Here is an 11,801-nt window from a genome sequence, read left to right as displayed (position 1 = left end):
AGAGTAAATAAAATTCGCAGGTTGACAAATTCTTTTCTTATTGTTGTTGCCGGTGCCTTTTATTTTCGAAGGGGGGAATAAAAAAAAAAAAACAACGCTGGCGCAAATGGGAGCCCGCAAGCTGTAAAGTTAAAGAAAAGTCGACTTCCGTTGTCATTTGCTGCTCCGAGTGCAAATGAGGTACGGCTGGGAGCGGCACGACCGCTTTCCCAATGCGAACGAATGTGTGCGATGGATGTGGGCACGGAGGGTCGGCGCGCAGAGCCGCTAACCGCCACCCGGAGCGCAACAAATGTCGGAGTCGCGCAGTGCGGGACTTCAGCGGAACTCGAAGCGTTCTCCTTTCCCTTCGAAAACCGAAGATAGGGAGGGGGGAAAGGGGCAAGTGTGGGTGCGAGGAAAGCGAAGCCAAGCCCGTTATGCGGAACACCAAAACAAATCGACGTATTTCTGTAGCCTAATCAGACCGGCAGCTCAGGGGAAGCGTTGGGAAAACCGTATAAAATACGCGTAAGTCAATTACGTCGGCGTGCAAAGCCGGCGGAAAGGTATTTCGTGCAGCAGCCGCTCAGCCCCGAACGGAGCCCACGCGGACACCTTCCCGCACGGAGGGCTCGCGGCAGCCCCTTTCCCACAAGCGGGACCACACACGGTTACCGATTTGGTAATAATTTATGCTAATTTTCCTCCATAAATCCACAATTCGCTTCAGTGGCAAGCGGGGCTGTTGGGAGAGGAAAAGGGGACAGCGAAGTGACAAATACAATATTGGTTTTGAATCCTGTGGCTGCGGGCAGGTGCGGTGCTCGGCGGAGGGGAGGGGTGGGAGCGGGGCTGGGGGGAGCCGAGAACTTTTCCGAGGATAAAAAAAGAAAAAAAGAAATCCACTCTGTGTGAGAGAGTGGCTCACACAACCTTGTTAATATTTACAAACCGGTCGGGAGAAAGAGAGGGGAGGGGGAAGCACCAGCTTCTTAGGGTTTCCTAGGCTGCGGAACACAATGCCAGGCTCCGAGCAAGCTTTCCTCGTTTTGGAAAGTCAACTGCAGAACTGCGGGCTGAGGCTGCGCTTCGGCTAAGCCTCGACGGCTTTTCTGTGGGCTACTTTTTTTTTTTTTTTTTTTTGTAATGGTTCTGCTCCGTGCCGCCCGGGGGGCCAGGAGGGAGCGGAACGAAGGGCGCGGGGCTGTGCCGCTGCTCCGCCCGCTTCGGCTCCCGGGGAGGCGGCCCGGAGCGCTGCGGCCGCGCTGGGAACTGCGGCCGAGTGAGCGCGGCGGGGCTTTGTCCCCCCGCACATTCTTTACCAAATCTGCCACTTTGGCGTGAAACTACTTAGCGCCTTTTCAAAAGGATTTTGTTCCTTTCGCATTCAGCGCTAAACAAACTCCCCCCGCTTGTCAGCGCTGAGCCGAGAGCGGCTCCCCGAACCCACGTCCGAGCCGCCACGTAACCGCGCCGAGGATCTGCGCTGCGCTTTGTGCGAAGGGGCGGACGCGGGGCTCGGCCCTCCCGGTGCGATGTCGGCGCCGCGAGCTCCTCGGCTGGGGCCGGGCCGTGCCCGTGTCCCAGAACACTCTCCCTTCTCGGCTTTTGTGCCGGGAGGGATGCCCTGGCACCGCTTGGCCTCCTCCTCCCGGGATCTACCGCGACCCAACTCCGAGGGAGGCGGCCACTGCGGTCCGAGCTCCCCGGCCCGGGAGCCGTCCTCTTGCGTACACGTGGGCCCGAAGGAAGTCCGACGCGGACTTTCCCTAAACTCCAAAGCCCCGATGGCTGCGCCAGGCCCCGCGCAGGGGTCGGTCCCGCTCCCTGCTGCGGCTTCCCTAGGCCGGGGACAAGCCGCTCATCCCGCGCTGATCCGGGACAACAGGCCCCCGACCGGAGCCCGTTTCCCACAGGGCTTCGCTCCCCCAGACCTGCCGGGACTTCCCTGGCATAATTCTGAGGGATGCCAGGGTTTTAGGGGGCAGACAGAGCGGGTGCCTGAACTCTCCACGCCGGCGGCCGTGCCACCCCTTCTGTGGCCGGGCCCTGCTGGAGTGCCTGGCCCTCTCGTTCCCCCGGGCCACCGCCTGCGTGCCAAGATCTCTCCAAGCGCCTCTTTCCACCCCGGCGTTTGCCAAGCACCAAATTTTACCAAATTTTTTTTAAGTGGGTCCCACTTGCTTCTCCCCGTTATTGCCCTGAGAGCCTAGCCTTCTTTTCCCCTTTCCATTTCCCTTCCCCCTGGAGTATTTCCACGTTTGGATTGTGATGGTTTATTTATTTATGTTTCTGGAGAAGTACCAGAGGAGGCCTCGAAAACTTTTTTTTTTTTTTTTAATCTTCTCTTTTAGATAAATGTCGCATTTTAAGCTGCCCTCTCTTCTCTTTTTCGCATTGTAGGAAATATTGAAAATGCCACCTTAGTATTGAAGGGATTAACTTGCTTTTCTCCCAGCCCCTAACTCTGGTGTAAAGGGAGCAGTAGATCAACTGTATAATGTGTGCACTGTTTGGTCATTTGTACAAGCAGAACAAAGGTTGAGCTAAGCCAAATTGCATTGCACTTGTGAACCGAGTCCCAATTTGAAGTATCTTTTACAGCAGGGGGAATGAGAACAATTTCGTGTATGTCTAAAAGGGAATAACAAAGCCACTTTCTAGAGCATCTCAAAGTGAAGTAGTGAGGCGTGACATTCCCAGGGTGAGGAGGGACAAAGGCAGGGTCAGGGGGATGAAAAAGGGAATCAAACAGCCACTTTCACATGTCTGCCCTCAACTGCTGCACCTCTCCATAATAGGAAACAACTGTTGTAAAAAGGGGGATTGCTCCCATTCATTCAAAATAGCAAATGATAGCTAAACAACATTGTCAAAACTGAATCAACTTCTGTGCAGTACCACCCAGAAAAAGGTATTGTGTTTTGGTTAATAGCTGGGTGGAGCAAACTTGATTTTCCTTTCTTTTTCCTTTTTTTTTTTTTTTTTCCTTTCTTGCCTTTTTTTTTTTTTCTTTTCTTTTTAATTAATGTGCTCTTCTTTCCAATTCGGTCCGTTTCATAAAGTTAATTTAAATTATCGGACTGCCTCTCGCTTACACTTTCTCCCACAGTCTGCTCCTGTGCTGCCGTCCCTTACACAACCGGGAGGGGAGGATAAAGCTGGGGCTGAGCTCCTGCTGTCGCTGCGGGCGGTGAATGCGGTTCCGGGGCTGCGTGCCGAGCAGCGCCGTGCGGACCTACACAGTGCTGTACCGGGCTGTGCAGACCTACACAGTGCTGTACCGGGCTGTGCAGACCTACACAGTGCTGTACCGGGCTGTGCAGACCTACACAGTGCTGTACCGGGCTGTGCAGACCTACACAGTGCCTACCGTGCTGGGCTTCCTGCACAGACACCTGTGAGCGCCTGCAATATGACTCGGCCAAACATTTTGAGCTGACAACTGACAATGACTTTAATACTGCACAGCCACAAGAGTGAACTGCCCTCTTCCCCTATTACCGAAGGCAATAACCATTTGCGGAGCTCAAACCCGCTCAAACTTTCAGAGCTACGTTTTCCTGAGGGCCACAACGACGGCGGGGCGCGGCTGCGAGCGAGTCCGTGTAGGCACGGCCGGGAAGGCCGCCCCGGGCTGGGGGCGGTGCTCCGCCCGGCCTCCCGCCACCGCCCCCCTCCCTTCCCTCTCTCCCTGCCTTCCTCCGTCTCCGCGCCGCCCGCTCGACCGCCACCCACGGAGCCGCCCCGCGAGGGCACGGCACCTCCCGTGCGGCGGCTCCCTCCCACGCGGCCGGGCCGGGCGGGGACGTAGGGGCGGGGGAGGGGGGGCAGCGCCTTGGCTGCAGCGCGTTCCCAGAGAAGCGCCGGGGCTGCCCGAGGGCTGCGGCCGCACCGCCGCGCGCTCGGGAAGGGCAGGGTAGAGCGAGGCGGGGAGGAGACGGGCGGGGCGGGGCACAGCCGGCCCTGCGGCGAGGCCGGGCACCGGCCGCGGTTGCTGAGGCCGCGGAGCTCCCGGAGCCCTTCCGTCCCTCCGTCGGCCTCATTTCCCCGGTGCCATCGCCACGAGGCCAGAGCTGCTCGCGTCTTCCCGTCAGCCTCAGCTCCGCAGCTCCGCAGCAAAAAAACACATTAACCCGCTTTAATATTTTATTCCTGGGAGAGGTTCTTCGGATCTAAGTTTAGGAAAGCTTTACCCGCAGCGATTTCTTCGCTCCTGTTTTTCACTTTGCCTTTATTACCGAGCGACGCTCTAACCGTACGGCGTTTAATCAGCTGAAGGGGAAAGAACTTAGCGGTCTCATTTTCTTTTGGCGAACGGAGATGGGAACGACAAGCGCTGCCCTTCGGCCCGGACGCGGCCGCGCAGCAGCCGAGAGGCAGCGCCCGCAGGGCCTCGTCCGCCCCGACTGCCGCCCGCTCCCTCCCGCCGCGCTGCGGGGCGGCCGCTGTCCCGGGAGCGGGGAGCCGCCGGGCCGGGCGGGACGGCGCGGGCTGCGGCTCTGCGCGCGTATGTAGCATTATCCTCCCGCTGTCTGCAGGCAATGTAGATTTTCTAAAGATCTAATGAATAAACAACCAGCAAGCGCTGGCGGTGTAATTTACATTGTTAATGCCTACATGTGTATAATAAATATGCATTTGTATGTCTTCAAATAAACTCTTTTTAGTTTCTAACCTGTGGTGATTTTTGTTTAACAGCCTCCTTTTGCTACAGACCGATTTTCCTTTTCCTCTGTTGAGCGGTAGGGCGGGAGGAGGCCGAGCGCCCCGCTGCCCACCGGGGGGGTGCGGCACCCCCAGCCCCGCCCCTCGGCCGTCCCGGGCCCGGCGGATGCAGCCACGGTGCGGGGCCGAGGGCCGCGATCGGGCAGAGGTGGGCGCTCCGCTCTGGATGCAGCCGGGCACGCTTTGAGCTGCTGAGCTCCGTGGCTCCGTGTCCGACATCGGCTCGCCGTGTTGGTGTGGAGGTGCAGAGAACAGCGCGTTCGGATCGCGAGCTTCAAAGGCAGCGGATTCCCCTCGAGGAAAAGTTTACAAACGTGGCTGCTCCTCCCCCCCCCCATCATCTCCCCACCGCTCTTCCGCACGCCTCCGCAGAGCAGCACCCCCTCCTCCCCGCCGCCTCTCCTCGCTCCGAACGGCTCCGGGCCCCGCGGCGGTGCGGGGGGGCCCTGCGGGCTGTGCGGGGCTGCGGCTCCGCCGCCCGTTTGTGCCGCGGTCCGGGTGCCGCCTCCTCGGGCCGCGCGGTGCCAAATGCCTCATCGGCAGCGGGCTGGAGCCGGCATACATTATTTTAATTAAGTCTATGGCGATTTACTTTCCTCTGAGATCCATTCCGTACCGCAATTAGGAACGTCGCGGTGCCGGCGCATATGAATATTCAGGAGGGTGTCAATTAATTAGCAGACAGAGGAATCTCATTATGGTGCTCAAAACCCTTTTAGTGCTCAGCAGAATTAAGGGGGCATTTGCCAATGTGCCGGATTAGTGAATATTTTACTGCGCGCTCATTTAACTTCATTATCATAGCATTTACGCCGCTCTCTGGTTTTATTAATTAAATCGCTCATTAATTTATCCGGAAGAGGGACACGCGTTGCCCGACGCCCGCCCGCGTGGGGCTGCGGCCGTCATCGCCGCGGTTGGACCGCGCTCGGAGCCGTGGGGCCGGGCGGGAGCGCGATTCGGCTTTCCAGGACGCCTCGTACCGAGAGCAGCGATTTGAGAAAGCCGTCCGTGCGATGTTGCACTTCGCAAAAGCAAACAACCGTTCCCTCGGAAGCACTTGCCGTCAAATATTAATGGCACAAAACCCCTCCGCCGGACGCGACGGGCCGCAGCCCGCCCAGCGCTACCCGGGCCGGGAGAGGCCGCGCGCTCAGCGGGAGCGGAACAGGGCCGGGACTACGGCCGTGTAGCGTTAATTGGCTGCGTTTCGTGACATCTAAATAAGTACCTGGGAAACGAGAACACCTTCTGGGCATTGGGAACCATATGCTAGAATTAGAGCTAATTGACTAATTACATAAATTAGGCGTTAATTTTGCAACACATCAAGTATAAAAGATATCTCAATTAATTGCACGTGGCGGCGGGGGTTAAAGGCGAAAGCGTGGGGCAACGCTTCGGCCTGGGTTGCTGCTCCCATCCGCACAGCTCGAGCCCGGCCAGCCGGAGCGCGCTGCTGCTCGAACCTGGGGGCACGGCCCGAGGAAGGGCACAGCGCGAGGTGCGCCCCCTCAGCTTCGAGCTTTGCCCGCTCCGTCTGAGACACAGCGTGGGCTTCACGCGGTGCCAACACGTGGAAGCTCTGGTGAGCTGCGGGGTTGGGTTGGGGAGTGGCTGCGGCTCCTCCTGGCCGGGCGGTGCTCCGGCTGGGTTCCAGGGGCTCCAGGTGCCGGGCGGGCTGTGCCGCTGCCACTTGAGGACGGGGTGGCTGCGTTAAGGTACAGGAAGCATTTTGAGCCGGTGGGATTAATTACGTCTTAAAAACTTAAATCGGAAGGATTCACGCCGGAAAGGGAACTCCGGGGGTCTGAGGAGAGCGCAGGCCCAAGAACAAAGAGTGGAAGGGTTTTTACGGTGTTCTGGAAGCGTGCAGGTAGGGATGTGTCGGTGGCTGGCACTCAGGTTGCAGAGCACGAACACCAGCCCTCTTGTGGAGACCGGCACAGGGCGGGGAGCTCCCACCACCCCGCGGCACCTCCTCACGGCTCGGTACTCCGCTGGCGCTCCTTCCACCCCCTCTCCCCCCAGAAAACGCACGCTCTGCACCCTGGTGGCACCAGCAGCAGTGCGGTCTGGCGGCTGATGGCCGGGAAACAGCTGAAAACCTGCCGCGTGCCTGCGTTTTTATGGAGGCAAAATGCTCGTTCTGATGTAGCGGTGCCGTGGCGTTGCCAGATGCTGAAGGTACTTGAGGGAGATGTTGACAAGTGGATAATTGTCAGCAGAACTAAAACAGGCACTTTGTTTACAGTTGAGCATGATTAATTGAGAGTAAATAAAACCGTGGCACTGTTCAGGAACTCTCAGCTGTGCAGGTTGTGAGGGGGAACCGAGCCCCCTGTGCTGCCACGGGAGAGCCCTGTGTAGAGGCTGATGGCTGAGCTCAGGGGGGGCTGTGCAGGTGCCCCCAGGTTCTGAGCTCCGTGGCCTCCTGCTTACTTAGCCTCTCTTCTCTGTTTTGTTCTTTTCTTGCTTGCATTCTGGGTCACTGGGGTGGAATGCCGAGTGTCACTGGTCGCTGATTAGTTTTACAAAGTAAAGTTGTGCTCTGGATGCTGGAAGCAATCAAGGTGTTGCCAAATGGGGGTGTGTGTGTATGTGTAGCAGTGATCTGAGATACTCTATGAGCAGTCAAATACAGAGCGACTCAGTCATTTTTTCCTTCCTGTGTTGAAACCTACTGTTGTTAGGAAGTATGTAAGTAAGTACCTTGTAACTGCAGTGAACAGCACAGCTTAGTGCTGATGGTGGTCAGTAAACCAGAGTGTGGCTGCAGTGATTTTTTTTCTTCTTTTTTTTTTTTTTTGTGATCTGAGGTATGCTTCTATTTGACTTCTGAAGCAGTGTATGTTTACCCAGAGTTGTACAGAAGGTGGCATAGTTCATATCTGAGTGATACTTCAGCTGCTCAGACCAGACAGATGCTACGGCTTAACTGGAGGGAGGAAATAGCATTTTACCAATGCAGAGTTGCCCAAATGTGCTGTTTATGCATATATTTCCCCAAAATATGATTCCCCCTGTCTCTGGTGTACTTTGATCTACTCTGAAGCCACTTCCTATGAATTATTCTTGCTTTCATGGATGGGAGCCCTGCTAAGAATGGTAGCTGCCTGCTTGGCCTCCTGGTGTGTAGCACATCTCTCAGCAAAGCTGTGAGCCTGTTTATCTGTGCTCAGACTTTCTGCTTCAGCTCTGTCCTTGGGTGATGCATTATTTAAGAATGGCACATCCACGTGTGTACCTGTGGCCACTGAGCGTTAGGATGACTCCAAGTGGATCACAGGTGCCAGCAGCCTATACAAAGGATGTGCAGTTCTGTCACTGCTGAATGAGAGATCAGTTCCCTTATCAATGACTGTTGTGTATTTCTGATCGGGACAAGATACTGCAGCATTCAGGGATTATTATTATTTTGTACTAACTCTAATCTGTTACCAGTGACTTTGAGGGAAAAGAGTCTGCTGACAGTAATTCAAGGCCAGCTCTCAGGGAAAACCTCTGTGAGAGCAGCTTTCAGTCTCAAACCCACAGCTTATAACGATGTAGCACCTGGAGGCTGTGTTACAAGGGATCTTTGGAGGGTGGCTGGGCATTACTGGTGTGTTACTGCCTTACCTGCTTTGTAAGGGGGGAAGACAGACAGGGATTTCTAAGAAGTTACATGGTGATGCATGTTGAAAAGATAGATAAATGTACAAAGTACTGCTTTGCATTCACAGGACCAGTGTTGCCATCAGCCTTCTGTCCAAGGCTATCAGCGGCACTGAGGGCTCTGCTGTTATGTGCAACGATTCTGAGGTGGTGATTTCTGCAGACGTGTCCAGGGAGGGGTAACACAAAGCACACGCAGGGGGGCAGGCATGTGCTGGCAGCAGTGGGGATCCATCACCCATACGCAGTGGTCTGACACTCCCCACATTGCTCCAGCTGCTCGCTGGCTGCTGGGTTCAAGCAGGACCCTGGGTCTCAGAGTCATGTCTCAAGATATTTACTCTAATTGGCCAATAGCTTGTTAATAGGAATGTTAATTAGCTTGCTGTTGGATAGTTAATGCTATCACTGACATTAGGACTGTTTCTTTTTGCTTTGTAGCTTTCCACATCCTCAGCATTCCTTCAGTTCCTTCCAAAACTTTCCCCTTTGCTTTGCTGGGCCTATTCCTCGTCTTGAACGTGTCTCTTTCTCTGGAGCATATGCTTGTCTAAGCTGCAGCAGTTGTTACTTGTCTGTGTAGCTTAGAAGTGCCCCAGGACACTCCCCAAACCTGCATCACTTCAAAGCAGATGCTGCAGGCTCATCGAAGCCAGAAAACAGGTGCTTGGGGTCCTCTAGGCCCTAAAGACGGCTGCTGGCATGGATGTAAGAGGAAAAGCTTCTTTCAAGGAGCAGCTTTAGATTTTCCTTCTGCAGGGGAGCACTGGGCACTTCAGGGACAAGGCAGCAAGCCAGGAGCCTCTGTGCAGGTTGTGAAGATCTCCCCAGAAGCTAGAGCAGCTGTGTGGGGAACTCCTGGGTGAGTCACAGCACCTAGGAAGGAAGGCAAAGAACATCCCCTGACAGAGAGATGAGAGCATCGTGTGTTCTGCTGATAATCTTTCCAACCCCCAAGCTCAGGCTGTCTTATGCTACCCTCAAATCCATCGTGGTACTTGTTTAGATGGTGGTGGGTGTCAGCTCTCTGAACAGATGGTTATATTTATCTGCAAGGCAAAGGGAAAAAAGTGTTTTCCATGCTTTTGTCACCTTTGCAGATGGGAAAGACTTCTGAGATAAAATGTCTTGCCTGTACCCATGAGCCTAATTTACCCAGCACTTCAGTGAATAAGATCTCTGTGCAAATGAAGATTTATCACTTAAATGAAAGTCCCAAAGCAGAAGGTTCTGCTGTTGACATCAGTGGGACTGGTATGTTTTATAAATGGTAATGGTCTCTGTCACTCACTGATGAATTGTATGGGACCTCTGCGTGGGTATATGTTCAGATTTTTATGACCCAGGGACAATAGCTGTGCTTCTCAGACCTACAGCAGTGTCTGTCAGAATTCCTGCAAGTTTCGTCTCTGTCATCTCAAGTGGCAAATCTCAAGAAATACAAATTATCCTGTGATCATATTGCAGGGATGGCAAAAAGGTCTAAGTGACGTCTGGGTTTCACTGAAGAAGATAATGTGATCCATTGCCCTTCTACTTCACACAGCACTGGTCAGTGCCTACCTGTCACTTGCGTGGATAAGGTAGCTTGAACTGGGTGCTGCAGTCCAACTGGCCTGAGGAGCTGTGTCTGACTTTCCTGCCTGCCCTATCTATATAAAGCCCTGAGAACTGAGGGTATAAGTGGAAAACAGATGCAGGATACCCTTTTCTCACTGTCGGAAGTTGATAGTGGTTCCTGAGGGCGGTCCTTCTCTGGGCACAGACCCCCAGACAGCCAGTCACCTGCTGCCTGGTTGTCCTGAAAGACCTTGAGGTGGAGTCAAGATGGAAAGAATGGGCCAGACTCGTGGACTGCAAACACATTCACCTTCACAGTGGGGACACCTGCTGATAACCATCTGCTGGAACGCACTGCAGTGAGCTGGTCAAGTACATTTTTACATATAGACTGTGAGTGCTCTATGCAGTCTACTTTATATGCATATGCTCTCCAATTAAATAGATGCCCTGGTATTAAAGTTGGTTTTAGTGGTTTTCATCTTATGTGTCCTTCGTGTGGGAAGAGACTGTCTTTAAAAGATTCTTTCCATCAAGACAGAATGGCCAGCCTTCTTATGAAGCATTTGTACATGGAAAATCCTAAGAGAAAACAGTTTTCCTTGTGCACTCCGTGTATGTCAAGTTTGTAGGTATTTGCAAAGTAGAACTTTGTTTAAGTTAGTTGTCACTAATGGCCAGAGATGTCGTGGCACTAGTACTCTGCAAGTCAATTATACATAAAACATTGTAACAGGGTTATTAGGAAGTACTAAATGTTGGAGGATATATGTGGTACAGGAAGAGGCACAAAATTGCTGTGTACTTAGCGTGTATAATGCAGCTCGCTCAATTTGTTCCTGGCTATTCATAGGAGAGTACATTTTCTCTTTTTAATTGCACAGGATGACAAGACCTTTTAATTAAGGTGGCATCTATAGTATTCATATACTGCAAAACCCACAAATGACGAAAACTTAATAGCGTCATAAAAACTATGGTTAAGGCTTTTACCAACACTGCCATGACAGCGAGAAGTTTTAAATCAGGTCTGTCAGAAGTGAACATATGCCTGCGCAGAGAAGGAGCAAAGCTATTGTCTCTGAGAGCTCTAACCGACATCTTTCCTACAGAAATAAGTTGCTGTCATCTTTGTGATTGCGGTACCCAAGCTGGCAAACAGCCATTCTGTCTCTGCAGCTCTTCCTGCTGTCTCTTGTCAAATTTCTGTGCCTTCTATGGCAACCTGTGTTTCCAGTTAAAAGATATAGTTGGGAAGGGAGGGCAAAATGATTCTTCATCTTTCAAAAGGTTGCTGCAGGCTTCAGTAGGGCAGGGAGGGGATGCTTATGGATTACTTATGGATGTGCATATGCAGGCAGTGCTGGGCATCGTAAGAGCAGTCGGGCAGGGAGCTGCAGTTCCTTGCTGCATGGCAGAGACAGCTGTCTCACCTGGAGTGAACCACTCCACTGCTTGAGAGATCGCCTCATTGCCAGGAGGTCACTGCTGAAGGGTGTCAATAATTTGTGAGCGCAGTCCTTTGGCAAATATGTCTACATAGGGGGATTATTTATGGTGGAGGTGCTTCTTCACCATCACTGCTTCGTGGGATGCTAAGCTGCAGCATGCCAGGAGCTCCAGGAGGAGCACTCAGCTGTTGATACGGGTGTGTGTGAATATTCCCAGGTTTTGCCTTGACAGACATGGTTAAAATGGTGGTTGTTATGGGTGGCTCTTGTGAAGAGTGAGTGGTTTTCTTTTGTTTGTTTTTGTTTTGTTTTTGTAATGTGAAGGAATATTATGCAGATACTATTAAAATGCAGGTGTGGTCTTATTTCTGACATGAGCTTTTTTTTTTTCTTTCCCCTTTCACATTTAGTCAATGGAAAAAG

The 11,801-nt window shown here is 53.2% G+C and overlaps 1 long non-coding RNA gene across 2 annotated transcripts; it reads left to right on the top strand.

Moving 5' to 3' along the window:
- Positions 1 to 6,089: 6,089 nt before the first annotated feature.
- LOC128075493 (uncharacterized) lies at positions 6,090 to 10,866 on the top strand. 2 transcript variants are annotated; one of them, XR_008203860.1, is made up of 4 exons: positions 6,090 to 6,298; positions 6,491 to 6,586; positions 9,127 to 9,229; positions 9,835 to 10,866. It is a non-coding gene; the product is annotated as an uncharacterized LOC128075493 (long non-coding RNA). The 2 variants fall into 2 exon arrangements; XR_008203861.1 differs by lacking the exon at positions 6,491 to 6,586 and having other exon boundaries at positions 9,835 to 10,865.
- The last annotated feature ends 935 nt before the right edge of the window (positions 10,867 to 11,801 follow it).

Source organism: Tympanuchus pallidicinctus, unplaced genomic scaffold (assembly GCF_026119805.1).
Source record: "Tympanuchus pallidicinctus isolate F22 unplaced genomic scaffold, pur_lepc_1.0 scaffold12, whole genome shotgun sequence".
Lineage (NCBI taxonomy): Eukaryota > Metazoa > Chordata > Aves > Galliformes > Phasianidae > Tympanuchus > Tympanuchus pallidicinctus.
This window is presented reverse-complemented; position numbering and strand designations above follow the sequence as displayed.